Raw genomic sequence first — 6,907 nt, 5'->3', positions numbered from 1 at the left:
GCCCAGCTCTCATGTCATTGAGCCCAGCTCTCATGTCATGAGCCCAGCTCGCATGTGAACCCAGCTCGCATGTTACGAGCCCAGTCCGCATGTGCTGGCCCAAGTCATATAAATCCATGGTCTAGCCCACACACGAGAGTCCAGCTATTTAGTGCACCCACAGGGACCTGTTTAGGGTCCATGGCCGAAAGCGGGCATAACATCTTGTGATGAACAAAGTTAGAGAGAAGTATGTATTGATCACCAGTTGTTTGTTGTAACACTCCAATGAAGATCACTTAAACAAATAATTACTCAAAAAGCCTGGGCCTATTTTGACTTACTTATGTTTCTTGATAAATTACATGTAACTTGATAGGAAATTACTTCCTATAATGAAGCATAATGTTATGACTATATCACGCATACATGAACTAATTTATATTAGAAACTTGAAGATAATAAAGTCTAAGCATGTTATGTAAATTTTACATACGTTTGACCAAACACTACTTTAGATTCTAAAACAAAGGCTTCTGATAAACTACCACAAGAGGTGTATTCACCACATGATCTCCATCTCTCCATGTCAGTTTCCCTTCTTCGGACAACATACTTCCCGCCGACACTCCCATCTTCTTACCTGAAATTCGAACTATATAACTTTGTTTCTCACCTTTCTTCGTAAATTTCATCCTTGGTGGATCAACAGTAACATTTACATGTTTTGGATTAATAACTTCTGCTATGTACGTAGAGGCATTCTCACTAACATGTGTTACTGTTCTTCTCACAACAACTTCAAATGTCGACGTTTCAGATTCTTCGAAGGCAACAACAATTGCCGGGTAATTCAAATCCCAAGGCTTCTGTTTCGTGCCTTTGCACCCTAATGATCGTCGAGCAATTAATCGTATTTCTTGGCGACTATAATTAGAGGAACATAAGAAATTCAAATAGTCAGTACTTGTTAAATCATAAACTAATCCCGGATCAATGGCTTTGTCAGGGTCCACATGTCCAGCACCCATGTCCCATACTTTTCGATTCATTGTACGCCTTCTCATCCTCTATAGGCTTTCCGTCGGAGTCCATCGTGTATGCCGTTGTCATGAAGGCTGATTTGACCATTGCTGGTGACCAATCAGGATGGGCTCCTTTGAGTAATGCAACAAGACCTGACACATGTGGGCATGACATTGATGTCCCGGACAATATGTTAAAATCAGTGCGACGTGTGTCCATGGCTAATTCCGTGGGTGGCGTGTTGTCAGGCCATGCAGCAAGGATGTTGACGCCTGGAGCGATTATATCTGGTTTCAAAACATAAATTGATTCAGCATTGGGTCCCCTAGCTGAAAATGATGCCACAACAGGTGCTGGTTTCACTCCTACTTGAGTCCCATGGAAAACTATACTAGCTCTTGGGTTTTGATTCAATTTTACATATGATCGGAGCTTATCACCAACTGATGCGGTAACTGATAAACCTGGAATTATATGAGCATCGGCAACCAATCCTTCTCCGGTTGCTGCCAAGTTGGCAACTATAACTCCTACTCCACCGGCACTTTTCACTGTTTCACCTTTCATGGCACGTGATGTTCCACCTCGATTGCAAATCACAATTTTGCCCCTAACCAAATTACTATCCAAAGACTTTGGCATACAAGCTCCTCCAGAAAAATTACTGAACCCTTTTTGACGAATAAAAGCATGTCCTGCGTAAATAATTGGTGTATATGGCAGATCCTTACCTGTATAAATTGTGGCGCCAGTGAAATTTTCGCCATTCTCCAACTTCAAATCGGCTGGAAATTTCCTATCAATTGTGCTAGCACCAATAGTAATGATCCATGGAGCAACGTTTGCAACCGATTGTGAAGCAGGTCCTTCATTACCAGCAGAAGCAGATACAATTATTCCTCTCTCCATCGCTGCGTACGATCCAATCGCAATCGGGTCAAGATGGTATGGAAGTGTTCCGCCACCAATTGACAATGAAATTATATCGACACCGTCTTCAACAGCTGCATCGAACGCTGCGAGAATATCTGCGTCTGAACAACCTTTCTTCCAACATATTTTATATGCTGCTACTCTGGCTTTCGGAGCAACACCAATGGCGACACCGGCTGCAAGAGTGAGGAGAGAGGCGTTACTAACTTCCCGTCCGGCAGCGATGGAGGCCGTATGAGTACCATGTCCTTGTGTGTCTCTAGGCGATTTAAGTTCGGAACTGATGTTCACTTCTTTCATTCTCATACTGGCTTCATAAGCTGCTCGAAAATATCTTGCTCCGATTAATTTTTTGTTGCAGTGATTTTTCCCGAAATTTTCACCTTCAACACACTCGCCCTTCCAACGTGCGGGAATAGGAGGAAGGCCTTTGTCATGGAAACTAAGACGTTCTGGCCAGATACCAGTATCGAATATTCCGATGATGACATCTGAACCGGAGTCAGATTCTGTGATTAAACCTGAGGGATTTTTTCCTTCGAGCCCGAGGAATATGGGGAGAACGAGTGGTATGGATCTGGCGGAGTTGGTCAGGTATGACAGCAAGAATTCCAGGCTGGGTTTTAAGCTGCTGGGCTTGTTGGGTGGTAAGGGTAGTAGAAAAGCCATGGAAAACACTTTTATATATATGGAGAATATCTTGATTATTGGAAAACTCTTCAGAGTCCTTCATTAGTTGAGAGGAATCTAGTGTTTGAAGAGTGGATTTATACCAATTTTCAACGTTAGAAAAAGCAGAGGGCTTCAAGTCATTTTGGACTCTAATTATGTAAGTTTGAGATTGAGCTAATATGGATGGGATTTGGAGGAGAAGTGAGAGAAGAACCCAAAAGAAAGAACCCATAGTATGTGTCTCTGATGGTGTTTAGAACAGAGAAGGCTAGAAGATTTATAATGGATTGTGTGGTGAATTTTAGGAAAAAACGACGAAACAGAAAAACAATTAGGATGCAAAGAGTGCAGAACTATTCTAGAAGGGCAAAAGTAAAGAGGCTAAATAGGTGCATGACATAAGAGTAAAAATTGGAGGCTATTGTATATTATGCATTAATGTTATTTATCTATTACAGATCATAAGATTTGGTCTTTAATAGGCGGGGTTATGAGCAGAGATCAGATATTATCTTAGATATGTAGAATTTTTAATATGTATAAGAACAGGCTGTACAATAAAAGACTGGTTTTAGCGAGTTCATTTTACATCGTTAATTTGTAAAACTGGATATGATTATTGATTTTGTTTATAGGCTACATCGAAAGGCAAGCTATCCTACACATGATAAATTCTTCCTCAGCTCATTTTTTGGTAGAAGATAAGTTGTTTTCGGTAGATTAGCTTACAGAATGGTTCTAACCTTGATTGTTAATACAACAACAATTAACTATGTTAACACGAGTAGGCTGAAATCAGAGTCTGATTCAACTACGGTTGTGTATACATCACATGATCTAAATAATATAATTATTTTCCTTGTGTCTTTCAATGTGTAGTGTTGATTTAAGTTGATGATTTCACCATGGTTGCCGTTTTGCTCGGAATCCATGGGGCGGCCATAGGAGGCTAAACATAGTAAAGCAATAGGTAATAACACAACCTGTGATATGTGTGACCTTAAAAACTGGGGTATTGGAGTTATTTTGCAAAGAGAAGACAAAAGTGTGTATGTAGTAGTAGTTGTGTACAGTCCTAATTGAGTTGTCTTCTTGGAGGATCAAGGCATGCATCCTATTTTTAGATCATCTCTGCTGTTTAATTCTTGGATTTTTTCTGCAGTTTTGTCAATAGTATCTGTTGCTGCATTCAATGCTATACGTTAGCTTAGACTTTTGATCACTAGTGGAAGCTTTGTCTTCAATTATTTCAAACCAATATATTCTTTTTAATTGTCGCCTAACTTTTCTGCATTCTAACATGGTATATTCAATTCAAATTATAGAGGATTTATAACAATTCATTAATTTTGAATAATTGTTGTTGATTTTGGCTGATTTTAATTATACACGGATTTTAGTGGAGTTAAATAAATCTCGTATAGTCTTGCTGATTTGAGACAAATCCATCGAAATTTCCTGAATTTTGCTAAGATTTCTGAAAACATAAAATACACTAGTAAATTCATCAAAATCTACAATTTTATAAAATACAAAAAAATCCATGAAATTTTGAATATCACCAGATTTTAATGATTTTTTTAAAATCTAAATTGAATTCTCCTGTATTTTTAAAAGACTTTTTTCAAACCCTATTGAATAACATCATATTTCAAATGATTTTTTAGAGTCCGAATTGAATAGCCTAGGATTTTCAAAATCCAAAAAAATCATTTAAAATCCCAATTGAATATACATCTCTAAGTGTTTTAACAGCATAGTTAAAATAATAATTTTTTAAATTTTTTTTTACAGAAAAGTCAAGTAATAGTTAAAATGAAACATGTGGAATTGTTATGGATAAAAAACGTAAGGTGTATTAACTGTTGTATTTACTAAGGTTCGGGAGCTCAAGGCCTTTAATGGCTGCTCTCATATTTCGTAGATTAACTCTGCCTTTACGAGATGCCTACTTATCTCTGTGAATTTGAGAATCAAGCCAAAAAATGTAGTTCTGATGGATGGGGTGAGTCTCTTTATATAGATGTTGAGAGTCCTTAAATTGGACTAGGGTTAGGAGACTTGTTGAACAAGTGCTCAGACTTTGGATGGACATGAAGTCCTAGAATAGAGGAATCAGATTCCTAGTTGGCGTAGGTGTCCTTGAGGCTATCTTTTATAGAATTATATCATCGTTAAGAATCATTTAATGAGCTTGTAATCCCTCATATTTATTAATTACAAAATTAATAAATAATCAGGGCTTTGGGCCTCATTAATTGGGCTTCGTTATTGGACCGAATCAGGTCTAATCAATTTAACATTAATTATATTTCTAGGCTAATTTTAGGGCCATATCATTTGCCCCAAACTTCTGGGAAACCGTAAAAGATTTTGCAGAAGTTAAGTTAATTTGTTCCCTTATAAGGTATTGTTTTTGCGTAAAGTGTGGAGCGACCTACACATTTACAACAATTTGCCTTGCACACGGCTTCAGGGTTGTCTCAGAACCTCCCTATTATTTTCCTTACCTTATTCCTTCTTTTTAGGGATTTTCTAGTATTTTTCAGGAATTTTCCCTTAATTTCTGGGATTTTTCCTAATTTTCAAGAATATTCTGATACTCACATGTATTATTTTTTCAAGAATATTTTATCAAAAATAATTTTTGAAAAGTATTTTTTAATTTTCCCTAATTTTCAGGGATTTTTTTCTTATTTTTCCCTGTTTTTTGCGGATTTTTAGCAATTTCCCTGATTTTTTGCCCATTTTCTAATTAATTAAATAATCAGAAAATGAGCTCTCATGGTGCCATGCATCCTAGGCATGGGTCACCCCCGCCTAGGAGACATGTTTCCAACAACGCCCATGTTCCAACAACGCCTAGGAATGTTGCCTCTTGGGCGTTGTTGGTTCCCATCATACTTCCTAGGCGCCTAGGAGACATATTTCTAACAACGCCTAGGAATGTTGCCTCTTGGGCGTTGTTATTTTTCTCATTCTTCCTAGGCGTGGGTAACCCCCGCCTAGGAGACATATTTCTAACAACGCATAGGAATGTTACCTCCTGGGCGTTGTTATTTCCTTCATTCTTCCTAGGCGTGGGTAACCCCCGCCTAGGAGACATATTTCTAACAACGCCTAGGAATGTCGCCTCATGGGCGTTATTATTTTCCTCATTCTTCCTAGGCGTGGGTAACCCCCGCCTAGGAGACATATTTCTAACAACGCCTAGGAATGTTACCTCCCGGGTGTTGTTATTTTCCTCATTCTTCCTAGGCGTGGGTAACCCCCGCCTAGGAGACATATTTCTAACAACGCCTAGGAATGTTATCTCTTGGGCGTTGTTATTTCCCTCATTCTTCCTAGGCGAGGGTAATCCCCGCCCAGGAGAAATATTTCTAACAACGCCTAGGAATGTTGCCTCCTAGGCGTTGGTATTTCCCTTATTCTTCCTAGGCGTGGGTAACCCCTGCCTAGGAGACAGATTTCTAACAACGCCTAGGAATGTTACTTCCTGGGCGTTTGTTGTTTCAATCCTCCCATACTTCCTAGGCGTGGGTCGCCTAGGAGACAAATTCGGTACCACGCCTAGGAATCTTGTCTCCTAGGCGTGGTTTGGTACCTCAATTTATACCCCGTGATCTTCTATAAATCTAGGGTAAGTTAAGACTTAGTAAAGAATGTTTCTAGAACTTTGATTTTTCAAAATTCAAATTTGTTGGGCTTCTCGCCCTTGGTGACTTGATAGACCCATCTCCTTTAGGCCCATTTGTCGATTGAATTCCTTTTCCTCGGCTATAAAAGGAGTGGAGTGTGAGTTCATTTCTCACACTCTACTTAAATCTCTCAAAAAATTCTCTCCCCTAACAATATTTTCTCTCCATCTTTGCCATCGCAAGGCGATTTCCGGCCTTCTCTTCCGTCGTAGTTCTCGCCACTTTCTGGGTTTTTCTTGAAGATTCCGTTTGAATCTTCATCTCTTTCTTTTATCTTCAAGAGCTTTCTAGGTTTCGAGCTTTAACCACCCATGACGGATTCCTACTCTTCCCACTCCCAGATTCCCCAAGCTGCTCCCCGTCCATCTAGGGCCAGCCGAGGTAAAAAATCTCTCGTACATTCTTCAGTCATTTCTCTTAGGGATCTTTTAACCGAGTTTGGCGAAGCCTTTCCTAACATGCTCCACTTAGATGCTTATAACTACCCTTCTAAATATGATTCTGAACAAGTAGGTACTATAGCTCGTTTATTTGGTATTTCACACCCTTATAGGGCCGTGGTTCCGGGACCAAATGATAGGGCCTGTTACCCAAAGCTT

General features: G+C 39.2%; 1 pseudogene; it reads right to left on the bottom strand.

Moving 5' to 3' along the window:
• Nucleotides 1–436: 436 nt before the first annotated feature.
• Nucleotides 437–3,129, bottom strand: LOC141683004 (subtilisin-like protease SBT1.5; annotated as a pseudogene).
• Nucleotides 3,130–6,907: the final 3,778 nt, after the last annotated feature.

This window comes from Apium graveolens, chromosome 9 (assembly GCF_009905375.1).
Source record: "Apium graveolens cultivar Ventura chromosome 9, ASM990537v1, whole genome shotgun sequence".
In the NCBI taxonomy this organism is placed as follows: Eukaryota; Viridiplantae; Streptophyta; class Magnoliopsida; order Apiales; family Apiaceae; genus Apium; species Apium graveolens.
The sequence above is the reverse complement of the archived record's forward strand: the minus strand, read 5'-3'. Positions and strand labels throughout refer to the sequence as shown.